This window comes from Seriola lalandi, unplaced genomic scaffold (genome assembly GCF_002814215.2).
Source record: "Seriola lalandi dorsalis isolate HSWRI2012SDOR001 ecotype SW California unplaced genomic scaffold, Sedor1 jcf7180002054692, whole genome shotgun sequence".
Lineage (NCBI taxonomy): Eukaryota > Metazoa > Chordata > Actinopteri > Carangiformes > Carangidae > Seriola > Seriola lalandi.
This window is the reverse complement of record NW_019525245.1, coordinates 3,596,258-3,609,426: the sequence shown is the minus strand read 5'-3', so window position 1 is coordinate 3,609,426 and position 13,169 is coordinate 3,596,258.

Genomic DNA, 13,169 nt, shown 5'->3' with positions numbered 1-13,169 from the left:
ATAAATATGAAGCTGAAGACGGCTAGTATTAGTGTAGCTTAGCATAAATACTAGGAACAGCTAGCCTGACTATGTCCAAGGGAATGTACTGGACTATTTCTTGGCTGGGAGCAATTGCTTGGCAACCAGCAGAGACTCCAGGAAGTTACTGGTTCTGGCCATGAAATAGTCTCGTACATCGTCATTTTTATACTTTGATTTTTGTATCAGTTAAACTTTATGAGACACAGAAATTAGTGAGCGTTTGCATCACCTGGCAGATTTTGTTACTGTGGGACAGACGCAGGCGAGCTGTTTCCCCCTGTTTACTGTCTTATGCTTTCCGGAGCTAACAAGCTGCTGACTCCAGCTACTGCAATGACCATACAGTTGCAAGAGTGGTATCAATCTTCTCGTGTTACGCTTGGCAAGAAAGCAAATAAGAGTTTTTCCTAAAATGTCAAACTACAGTATATTCTTGAAATACTTCATACAGCATAGTCTAGAATAGGAGTATGACCAAAGAGTTACACAGTCTGATCCAGACACAACTGCTGTATGAGAGGAAATCTACAATGTCCATAATAAACTAGTGCCTCCCACTATAATTACAGTATGCATTGGAATAATTGGATTTTTAACCCTGGTGTGAGTGTCCCAGATGTTTGGGGTCTAATTGTCATGGAGATAGAAATGATCATTTTGCATTTTGATGGCTGCTGCCATAAAGGCTTAGGCTACAGAATTTGTGGTGCAGCTTGTTGCCACAAGGAATGATTAAAATAGGTGAAGCAGGTTGAGATCAGGGGGTGACACCAAACTCATCAAAATCCAAACCCAGTCATATGTTTCTGAATGTGTATGTATTTTTAGATTCACCTTCACACGGTACAGTGGTGGGTAGATATGAGTCTGTATTGAGCTGCCCAGGACTGACAATGTGAACACGATCTGGGCTCAGTGAGAAGACAAGTGGCCTTTAGCCAGTGTTCTTTCTTTCCCAGTTTGACAGCCAGAAGATTCACATTATAGCTGAAGGACAATGGTCTCAAATTGGAGACATGGATATAAGGAGGATATTCTCTGCTGTCTCCTTGTATCTCTGGCATTCTGCAATCATACATTTTACATAAATTTTGCACCACTGCAAAATGAGCACACATTGCACCTTCATAGCAATTTTGCACCAGGGATTCAATTTTCAGTTCAGTTTTATTTATATAGTGCCAAATCGCTACATTCATTATCTCAAGGCTCTTAACAGAGTAAGAGATGAAATACCTCTGACATTTCATGCAGGTGTAAATGCTGTTGTTCATATGTATGGTGATTCAGTTTTTCACAGTAAAATCTCTCTCTTTCCATCAGATTGAAGATATTTCTTCCATTCTCCTTTTATTAATATGTCAAATATGTGGTAAGAAAATGATAATATGATATAGAAAGGCCACGTTATGTCAGTGGGTTTTATTGAGAGAGGTATGACCCCCCTCACATCTGTGGAGCCTGCATACGCATTTGTTTTTGCTTGAGTATGTGATTTATTTATGAATTATTAGCCATTTACCCTGCTGACTTTGATCTCTCTGTGCAAGAGCCATGACTCGTGGAGCTCACAGCATGCATTTCCGATTTTCTGGTGGGAAAAAAAGGTGCATATTTTTTTTAATTAAAGTCTGAGCACATTACAACTGTTATTGTGATCTCCCAGGTTTATATGACTTGTATTAGAGTTGTGGGGGGCTGTGCAATCAATTTGCTTGCTCCAACTTTAATGAGGTCTTTAATTCCAAGGCACCTGCTGTCTTTTGTTGGTGTCAGCAATATTGGAAAATGATTTGTTTGGGGTTTAGACATCTGGGACATCCACAGCTAAAAGCCTGCTTTGTCCACTTATGAGTGTGAACAGATGGCAACATTTTAGGGGCTCAAAAATCACCTCACAACTACAAAAGAAAACCAGTTAACCTTAAAAGGCTTTGAGAAACCCTACAATTTTCACTGTGTGCCTCATCCAAAAGAGGCTCATACAGCTGTTTATTTTTCCTCTTGGCTGATGCTGCTGTCTGCTCCCTTCCTGTGGATGTCAACCAGGCTCTCAAGCCCAGAACCGAGGGTGAAATTGAAGCTGATGTATGCAGACGTGAGCCCCTAAGACGGACACAACACCTGCCTGATATAGCTCTGAGCTCAGCACCTCCCCAGCACTAACTGCCTCAGACAGCCCGAGCCCCATGAGGTGTGTGTGTCTGTGTGTGTGTATGTGTGTGTGTGTATGTGTGCTCGAGACGATGGTTATACAGCACGAGGCCCGTTAAATGTAAAATGAAAGGAGCGAACTAGGAGTGTGACTCAACCAGGGAGTGGATTTCAAAGCCGACAGCTTCCACTGAAGCTTCATGACATCCATTATTTATTGAGTTCTCTTTGACACATTCAGACGCTTCTTTTACCTGCTGCTTTTAGACAGCAGAACAGAGGAGTACGCTCCTCTATCTGAGCAAACTGATGCAATCAGCAGAGAATATAGCACACAATAGTCACTCTCAACATGACAATAAATTAAGAATAATTCATCTATTTATTGTATTCAAATCAATTTTGTGTTTATTGGAAAATGACAGCTGATGTACTTCTACCATCATAATTAAGGTTTATGTTGTACCCTGGAGACCCTTGGCAGAAAATCCCTTTAGGGCTCCATTGACTGATTTCCATTATCATTATGTTCCCCAGAATATAGATATAGATCAATTAAATACAAAGAGCCAATCATACAAACTTTAGCAGCACATGCAGAGATATTGCAGCCCTTTTCATATGACGTACAAATGAGTCGGTTAGAAAAAAAGGGTCTGGTTCCTGCAAACAACCTTAATTCATTTAGTCTGAATTATCTTGTCTCAAAGCTCACAAACAGCATCTTGTGTTTAGATTTCAGGTCAGTTTAAGTGCGCTGGCCATTTTCAGAGAGACATTCTCATTGTTACGGCCACAGTGAAATCAAATCTGTTTACAAACTAACATATGTAGCTAAGCTAAGTGTGTGGTCCCTAGAGCGTAACTAGAAAAATGCTAAACACTGTGCCAACATGTAAATAATACAATATGTTACATAAAAAAGTTACAGACGTCTGAATCACTGTATGGATATTAAACTTGTTTGGCAGTTTAGACGTTGTGCCCATTGACGACTGTTCGGTAGCTACCTAACTATGTTCATGAAAAACAGCGACAGGTGTGAAAGAGACTGACGTAGCTGTACAAGTTGTATAAGTCGATGTGCAGAAATAACAAGTGTTAATTCAATTTATTTCTTTCATGTTACTTCCTCCTAGCAGCTGCTTCAGCTGTGAAATTGATAATATTGGGACAAATACAATACTCACCACTGATTGGTTTGGGCAAAACAGAACAAAATAACCTCCCCCTCCCATCAATATATTGGCACCAATATAATGTCAGGCTGAATGGCTTAAGTAAAACAAAATGGCAGGATAGTCTAATTATCTGACTGGTAAAAAAAAACAGCACCTGCTAACTTTTGGGTTTGATTATCACTGTCCTGTTTTCATTCTTCTTCCTCCACTTTTTTTGTCTCTTAGTTTTTTTTTACTTCTCACAGAGTTACACTTCCTCATTTTGCATCTTAGAGAATCATGGTACACGTTTCTTAATGCCCTTATGGGTCCTCTTAGTCGTTACCATGCCTGACTACATAATTCATCTCTGGCCTTAACCCTTAGCTTTTTGAACTGTGAGACGTTGAGTGCTATTCTAAAAAGGGCGAGGAACTGACAGTGTGTCTGTGTGGCAAATGGCCTCTCTGCTTCTTTTTTCAGTGCTTTGTTTACCATATCAAATAACAATATCTCTTTTGGCTCTTGAGGGGGCAAGGATCGCTGGCTGTTCAGGTCTTCATGAATATTAAACCAAGCTCTAAACGTTGAAAGCCATATAACTGCAGATTTAATGCACAAGGTGAGGGCTTAAAATGTGGGTGCAGCTGCTTGCACACTCAGTCATTACTGTTTTTGCAGTCTGTTTTCAATCCTTGACATAGTTCTTAGTGATTTAACTCCATGGCATGTAAGTCCTAAGGCATATCGTCTTCTCTCACTCTCTTAGCAGTGGCCAAGCTTTTTAGCATGTAGATGGAGCAGAAATCACCTCCAAAAGCATGTCTATTTTGTGAGTCAAATGTTGGAAAATGTTGCCATACCCTGGTGAAGAGGAGCAGAGTTTACACTCTGTGAAAAGTGTCCCTCTTGGGAGTCAAGTGGAGGAGAAAGCTGAGCTGAGCTGAGTAGAGCGAGACCAAACCTTCTTCAGAGGGCTGAACCTCTCTGGAGCCTCAGGAATCTCTGGGCATCAAATGTACATCAGAAGTAACAACAGGGACGAAGATATGCTTTGATTTTGAGGACATTTACCTAAAGCATTTACCTTGTGCTAATCCCTCTCCTGATGCACTACTTCATACGCAACAATAACAGCATTGGTTTAGGACTGCAGGATGTTCAGCAGTGAAAAACATTCATACGATGATTTTAAAAATGAAAAAACACAGAACTTGGCGTGTGGTTGAAAAAACATTCCTCATTTACAGCTGTCAAACCACTGGACCAAAAACGTTCAAACCCATCTTCTGTAGCACCAACTGATGCCATGTCACTTGCCCACACAAGACCCTTCATGAACATTACACCATGACACTAGTTTTCAACAGGAGGAAAGTGTTTTCACACTCCACAGGATTCATCACTTTGCAGTCAGGCAGATCGTTGGCCAGCCTCTCTCCTCTGTCTCTACCTGTCATCTCACTGACCGTCCAGGAAAAATGATATGATGGCAAGAACCGCTCCACCATTTCCTGGTTCACTGGTTAGAGCTTCGCGCTCCAGTAAATCTTTGCTGTTCATTTCTGGTACAATTTTAACTGGCTCGCGCTGAAAGGCGAAGATGTCAACTAGCATCCTGGCAGCAGCAGCAGGTGCGGCACATTAACCGCCTCTCCGTTTCCCTCCGAGGCTAATGTGGCCTGACAGAAACATGCAACGAATAAAGATAGATGAGGATGTGGTGGTGATGATGAGTGTGTTGTGCATCACATGTGAATGAAACTGTGCTGGATATTTAAAATTGTAGTCAAATAATTCTCTGTGTTTTTTCTGTGTGAATAAAATGGTGACAGTTATTATCAATTATCATCAACTATTGTACTGTATTTACTTAATAATTGCTCTAAATAACCAAATAACTCAACAGTCAATAGCTTTGTGATTACGTCAATGCCACCTCTGTGGACTCAGTGCCTGCCAGTCTATGGGGAGCTGGACAAGCAAGATCTATTCTGGCTCTTTAATGGTGAAGTGTTAATACACCCTCATTAGTGCAAGCTTTTGGCTCAGGAGGTGATGCAATCTTCTGTGCGCTCACTCTCAGCAGCCCTTGGCATTTCAACACAGTGGGTACAGATTGCAGTCAACTGCTCTTTAATCTTCTACCAATTTTTGTCTGCAGGGTCGAGGCCACTTCAGTTTCCTACTGGCCAGCTCAGTGGCCAGCGTTTTGATCAGAAAAGCAAATGCAACAAATGTAGCCCCAAACATTTTAGGTCCTCGGCCATATTTGAGATGTTCATGAACTCATCACCTTAACACTTATTTTAAATATCAAGATATTTAGTTGTTACTTGTACCACATGCAATGAGAAAACTGTAAAAAATAAACATGAACCCTGTTGTTACAAAATACTCTTTGGTTTGAAGCCAGTATTGACTCTTTCCCTGCAGGCACGCAGCTGGAAATAGTGTTGTTAGGTTGTGACGTCGAGTGACCAAAACTCAATGTCAGAGGTTGTTGATGACGTTGTTGGTTTGTTGGTTTTAAGTTGTTTTGTTGATGTAACCAACATCTTCCAAATTTCTCATGCAAACACCATCTTGATAAAAAAAACAGTAAACAAATGGTAAACGTCAAAAATAAAAAGTCAGTTAGTCAACGTTGGATTTGGACGTCAACCTGATTTTCATTTCCACCTCTGGACGGAGCCCAGCCAGCTGTTTCCTGCTGGTTCCAGTCTTTGTTATAGTCAAACAAACCAACTGCTGCCTGTAGCTTTTTACTGTACAGACATTAGAGTGGCATCAATCCTCTCATCTAACTCTCTCCTAGAAAGTAAATAAGTGCATTCCCACAAAAATGTTAATCTGTGTAATATCAACTGTCGTCATTAAAGAAATGTCAAGGGCAAAATTAAAAAAACAAGATTGCGATGGTGTGGTGCGGCTCTGTTTTAAATGCTGTCACATGAAATCTTTTCATGGGCTTTCTTCTCATATAATACTGAAGAATGTATAATGCCCATCAATAGTTCACAAATAGAAAGTTCCTCACAGGCCTGTGTTTGGAGAAAACCTAAGCCAGTTAACTGGAGGACAGACATTTTAATAAGAGAGTATTTGTTTTGGCTACAGTGGGCTGCTGGTTATAGGATTGTCTGTCTTTCTTCATTTTTGATTGAGAGTGTCTGAATTTGAAACAGTCGTGGGTGCTTTGTTGTCACTTGTACTTATTATGTCCCTTCATATGTCAAGACAAAAAAAAAATGAAACAATGGATTTCTAATGCAAAGCTTGTACTTGAAAATCTCCCCAGGCGATGATGTTTCTTGTCCCACTCGGCTAGCAACTATAAAGCAAACTCCTGTGCAATAGCTCTCTGAAATCGGAGACTTTTGATAACATTTTACCATGCTGACACGTTGCACTGATTATCTCCATGCATTTGCTGTATATAGAGTTCATTACCACATTTCACACTCAGGTTTAAATCATGTGACTGTATGCTACTGAAAATAACATGCATTCAATTTCCCTTCTTACATTCATCCCCAGCCAGCCTCACTGCAAGAAATCAGGACTGTAGCAACACCTTTTGTTGCCATCACACATTATCGAGATAGGTAAAATGTATAAAATCTCGAATTTCAAAACATCTGCCTGTTCCAGAAAAGAAAACTGAAAGGTGTAGGGTGTATCATGAGGAAAGACTGAGGTCCATCTGCCCCTGCCAAGCTTAAAATATATAGTACTTAATTTGTAAGATGTGTGTAAGATCCTGCAGTATGTTTGTTCGCTGATGAGACTCCTCCTGTGTTCATCAGCATTCCCAAAGAGAGAGAGAGAGAGAGAGAGAGAGAGAGAGAGAGCGATTCAGGGTGCATTATGCAGAGTCAATCAATTTTGCGTTTGCTTGTGTGCGCAGCTACTTAATTCTATCACTATACCCCGTTGTCATGACAACACTATTATACATTGCCAAAAGGAAATGAGAGGTTCAACACTGAGTGTTCACAGTTGCTGAAATGCATTGGGTACGCAGCTCAACAGCGTGTGAGGACGACATGGATCGTGTCAGCGTGTTCAGAGGCTTGTGTTTTCTGTCTTACATGAAATCTTCATCAAAACATCCCCTTGTAGCTGCATGTATATGTCTAGCAACTGAAATAGTGTGCTTCTGGTTTCAGAAAAAAACATCTGAAATTCACAATCCCAGCTTAAAACAGAGAGGAGGACTCTTTGATACTGTTGGCCAGATCCTCAAGTGTACACACCCATGCACGCACACACACACACACACATGCACACACGCACACACTTGCACACTAATACATACTTTTACACAAAAACACACATTCACTGGCTCAGCATCAGCCTTCTAACAGATGGGTTTTTATTACAGTTTCAAGTGCAGCGTTGCCAAATACCGCCCAATAAACTGGCATGTGTCCCTCTGGCGAATTCATGTGTCTTATGAACAACAAGGACTCTGGTGCAGTGTGTCAAGCTGTAAAAAATCAGCTTAACAGCAGGGCAGAGCGGCGATCGGTACGCTTCCAACTTTATAGTGATGATAAAACGCAGGCACAGGCACAGGCACAGGGGTTGTTGACAGCCAAGCTGTTTTGTTCCAAGTCTGAAAGTCGATGGTTTTGTAATTTCTCTCAGAGACTTTACTGGCTGAGCTGCTTAGTTGACAGCGATAACCATTTTGGCCATTTCATGACCAGAAAGAGGTCTGGTGCCCCTGGTTCCATAAGACAGACAATGTTGCGTGACTCACAGTTGGAGCACTTCCACAGCTTGAATTGACATGAAACTCTCCTGGTGAAATCACCCGAGAAAAGATTAAGAGCTGTAATGTACAAGCTGTAAAAGCTTGTGTAGATAAAAACTTTGAGGTAGATTTTGAGGCTCATTTTGGCAGGAAACATCCAGTCACAGAGTTTAAAATTCTAGGATGTGCATCGGCAACACTGAAAACTATCTGCAGCTTAAATCAATTCAACCTGAAGCTGGTTCACTAGTGGGTGTATTTAGTCTGTGGCGCCATGTTAAAGGACTCAGGCAAAGACCAGTGTAAAAGACATAAAGTAGCAGTGCAGTGTGGAACTAGTTTGACCTGTAAGTATGATAAGAAAATGTAAGATTCTAACATAGCACTGTTTGGCAGCTTAGCTTACATACTTGTTTGTATTTTCAGACACAATAACTAAGTGATATCTTGTAAAGTGTGTAAAGTAAATGTAAAGTATCCATGGTAACCCTGATGGAGCTGCTGAAGCGTAAACTTTCCCTAATTTCATTAAAGCACACAAAGCTGCTAATGTCACTCTATAGCATCTAGAAAACACGTAGTGGATGTACTTGTGAACAGGGCTTTTTTGAGAGTGACCACACAAACTAATGTTGTTGCAGTAATTATGTGCTGCTTGGCCTGTAAGCTATTGAGGTGGACATGCTAAGATCAGGCAGTTTGAATTAGGAGCAGATAAATGCTCGCTGTAATCCATTTGTTTTACCTTTGCCCTTGTTTTTTGTGGATTCACATTGCAGCTGGTTCAAAAGTGGGTGAATTAAGGTGCTGTGTTAAAAGGCACAAAACTGTGATCCTCCAGTATTGCTCATACTACAGTTCTGTGTGCGCTGGTTCTACGTGTGGAAAACACAAAGACTGACAGCAGAGTCCTGCAGGGGTTCCAATTCTGCAAACCTGCACCTGTTGTCCATCTCATACCTGTTCCTGTAACGTTAATTAAACACATAGGCTGCACAGACATAAGCTTTAAAACCTTGTTCATTTATGCAGGGCTTGCATGATAGCTGGTCTGAGGGAATCTGCAGGTTTGCATAATGTACTGTCCCATTGAGACGTGCAAAGCACTCGCTCAGCTGTAATGCAATGTGACACAAAGATAACCAGTTTTGCAGTAATCGTCTATGCACATATTTAAAGCGACTCCCAGTTGTTGTCAGTCAGCCCCACTCTCAGTCCTGGAATGATGATGAATTGATGGGTGAGAGGCGGTGTTGTCGTTCATCTTTAAAAGAAAATCACAGTGGCTGATTAGGCTTGATAAAAATTACTCTGTTTTAGATGTTTTAAATAACTCGTTTTTTTTTTCATGCTCATGTTTATTTAATCTGCCGTCTGTCTGCATTTGTGTATTGTGAATTAAGATATTCACACAATGTTACACACACAATGTTACATACAATGTTTGCGAGTCAATGCAGGACTCTGAACTATGGCTCTTAAACTATGATTGGACGACCACTGTTTAGGAGAGTGGTCAACTCCTGCAGTAGAGTAGAGGTGATATCAGTTGTGCTATTCCTCTTAAATCCCAGCTCATAGTCTTTGCTGTTGTCACACGGGCAGTTCGTCCCTGACAGGAGCACGACAGCTGGCATTTCTGTGGTCTTGTAGACGCTGCTTCAGAGGCTCTGTGGGTTTGGTCTCTGCTCTCCAGGTAGAAAGCAGCAGACTGCTGAGTGCATTAACCGAAAAACTTAAGTTTCATTCATACTGAGCAAGAAATCATACTCATGCAGGATTACATGCACGCCTTGGGGAGATATGAATTATTCATTGTGAGATACAAGATTTGTTGGGAGCTCATTTCATTTCATGCATACCCTGATCATAAAAGACCAAATGTATATACTTTGAAGTGACGTGTGGTAGAAAAACAATCCTTCAAGGACAAGACTATCTTGTTTGCCGTTTATCTCTGCGGCGGCAGCAGTTAAAAATCCAGCTTAAAACTAATAGAGCTGTGCGTAATTAAAGCTTTAACACTGTTATTATTCCTTTGACATGCAAAAGATGTTTTTTTTTTATTTAGCTTTAATATAAAATAAAATCTGACTCTCAAAATGAAAGCTCCAAAAAGAAAACATTAAGGAGCAATAAATGGAGACTTGGTGGAAAGTTTTGTGGCCCACAGAGAACTAAAACAAAGAAAGCAGTGAGATGATGAGCTGCTGGTTTTAGGCTGTAGCCACAGTGTCAGAGTATAATGAAAATAAATGGTGCAATATGTGCTAAGTGGAACCGCTGGGACTCGACAGAAGGAGAACAGAGCGCAGGCGGTAAAACTTCATAATGCATAAAAGAAAAATGTTTTCTTGAGATTTCAGTGGGATTGTCATAACCTAACACCAGAGGAAATACGTCTTTGTTTTCGTTTGCAGGTATAGATTTTGTACCCGTGGAGTGACCCCCAAAAGATAAATAATGCATTAAGACTTGAAAGTATTAAATTCATTCGGAGAACTTTCAAAAGACTCTCTAGATGTCTTAGTATAAAGCAAACTTTGCCCAGGGGAACTTATTAGGCATATACTGAAGCTTAGTTCTCACCATGTCTGACCTGAACCCTGTTTTTTTCTCATCCTTCATCATAAAACTGATTCTTACCCAAAATGTTGTTAATTTCTTCCCCAAAGCAGCTGCTGTATAAGGCAGTGAAGAGTAGCATGAATAGTGAAACTTTGGCTGTGGATCCACTGAAAACATCTTATTAGAAAGCAAACATTAACAAATTGAGATCCATGTGATTTTATTCTGTGCTGATACGGTCAAATGTGTCTCTTAATACTGAGGTTTCTTAATTGTGAGAGATTGTTTGTATATTTGTCAGTTATGATGCAAAACATCTGCTAATAATAACATAACTGACTTAACATGGGTAATATCTAATTTATAAATGTACTTTATTTTAGCCAGGAACCAAATCCTATTAGAAAATAGCCTTAATAGCTATTTCATTTTAGTGACTTTGACTACTTTAAGCCCACATGGTAATACAAATCTGAGATTGTCTCTTTGTTAGTTTAAAAGTGTGAGATGTGAACGGCACCAAAAATTAAATGAAATGGTTTCACTCAAAGCCACATTAAATTTGACAAATTTCCTGTGATTTTTTTTTCTTTACAGTGAACATGACGACCCGAACCAGAACCATGTCCGAACAACAGACACTAATTACACCTCAAAGCCTCTTGACACAAAGGAGCCTGAGATAAACATGCACAACTCTATTTGAAATCTGGATGAGTTAGAAAACTGACTGCACAGAACAAATGATACTGTCATGTCCCAAGGATCAAAAAGTAATTATACCAGCCTACGCACACTGATGATCCTATATTACTGTAAGTAAAATATGAAAATGCATTTGAAAAATTTTGAGGAGTGACACATTCAGAAACACCAGTAGCAGTATACATTTGCAATTTTAGTGTAAAGGCAGTTCACTGAAATACGTGATTATTTGTTTGTATAGCAACCAAATGTTTGTGCTATGCTAATGCTCTGTTATTGACATTGGCAGTGTGTAGACGTGTAGACTTAGATGTGCACTGGGAGAGCAGCTTTTACATGATGCCAAGAAAAGCATTAAACGCTGTACGTTATAATCCCATCATCACGTTACGTGGCTCAGCAATGTACCAATCGCTTTTCCTGCTGAAGCAAAATCTTTTTTGCTTGAAAGATTTGCCCCTGCTTTCCCTGTCCTCATGTGCTCAATTTATGGGCTTTATTATGCAAGAATCTTACAACCCCTGAGTTATGGACACCTTGTCACAGAGTTTGCATTGGGAATGCGGTATTGGTGGCCATAAAAATGCCAGCGCTGTGACAACACCATTAGTACAGATGAGGGTTGAAAGGTAAAAAAGAGGCGATCATTTCAGGAGGCCTGCTGCTCTGCCGACACCCTGATTAGCCGCAGCTTCCAGGTATGTAATGACCTGCCACTGCTACTAATCCATCGCAAAGCAGAGGCAGGGCACACCCTCTTCCTCCTCCTCCTCCTCCTCCCCCTCGCTGACCCCGAGAGGACCTCTATTTACATTAAACACAGGATCGGTCAACAGGAATTATATGGAGGTCAGTGGTAGAGTCATGGGTAACAAATGGGCTCCCATATAAAAACATGTATGTGCAAAATTTTTTTTGGGGTTGAGACTTATCTTTTTATGTTAAAGGTGGCGTGATGCTCATATAATGCGAATGCTGCAAATATGCAACTCCTTCAAATGTTGAAGCAAAATATGCTATTTAGATTTAAGTCTTTGGTTGAATTCAGTATTCCTCTTCAGTATATCCTTTTTCTTGTTACTTTATTTTACAGCTCCTTTATTTACAAATGATAATAAATTCATAAAATAACTTTCATTATTCATTTGTTATTGTAAACTTTATACTTTAGATGTGTTGAACTGTATGACTGACTGTAGACAAATTCATATTTGCATGTTAACTAAGGCTTACTAAATTAATTGAAATAGTGCCAACTGAACATCATTTCTGTGTTACCTAAAGCTAAGGCCATGTTACTTCTCTCTAGGAAACCTTTACATGACCTTAAAATGAAGCAACAAACGGTGAAGTAAGGACATACTTTGCTTTTCAATTACATATTTGTTACGATAAATGGCTCACTTGATTAAAAGAACAATCCAGTTTGTTTTCAATATAAAGTTTACAATAATGTTAAATGCTTAATGAAACAAAGTATTGGAATTACACTAATTTTGAGGATCAATTAAAGGGGTAAAATATCACCACAGGAATATAAAACGTGGGCCTTTAAAATAGGCACGTCATCAGGAAAGAGCAGCTGTGGGAAAGTCTGCCTCCTGGAAGCTGTAATAAAACATTACTTCAAGTGGTTTCCTCGAGGGAACACCAGAGATCTGTGGTGAAAGTGAGGAGAGAGGCCAGAGGACGAGAGGGAAAGCACTGGAGCAGATTCAGAGATAGTCCTGCAGAATAGAGATTGATGAGGCGCTAGGGAGAGAGAGACAGAGAGAGAGAGAGAGAGAGAGAGAGAG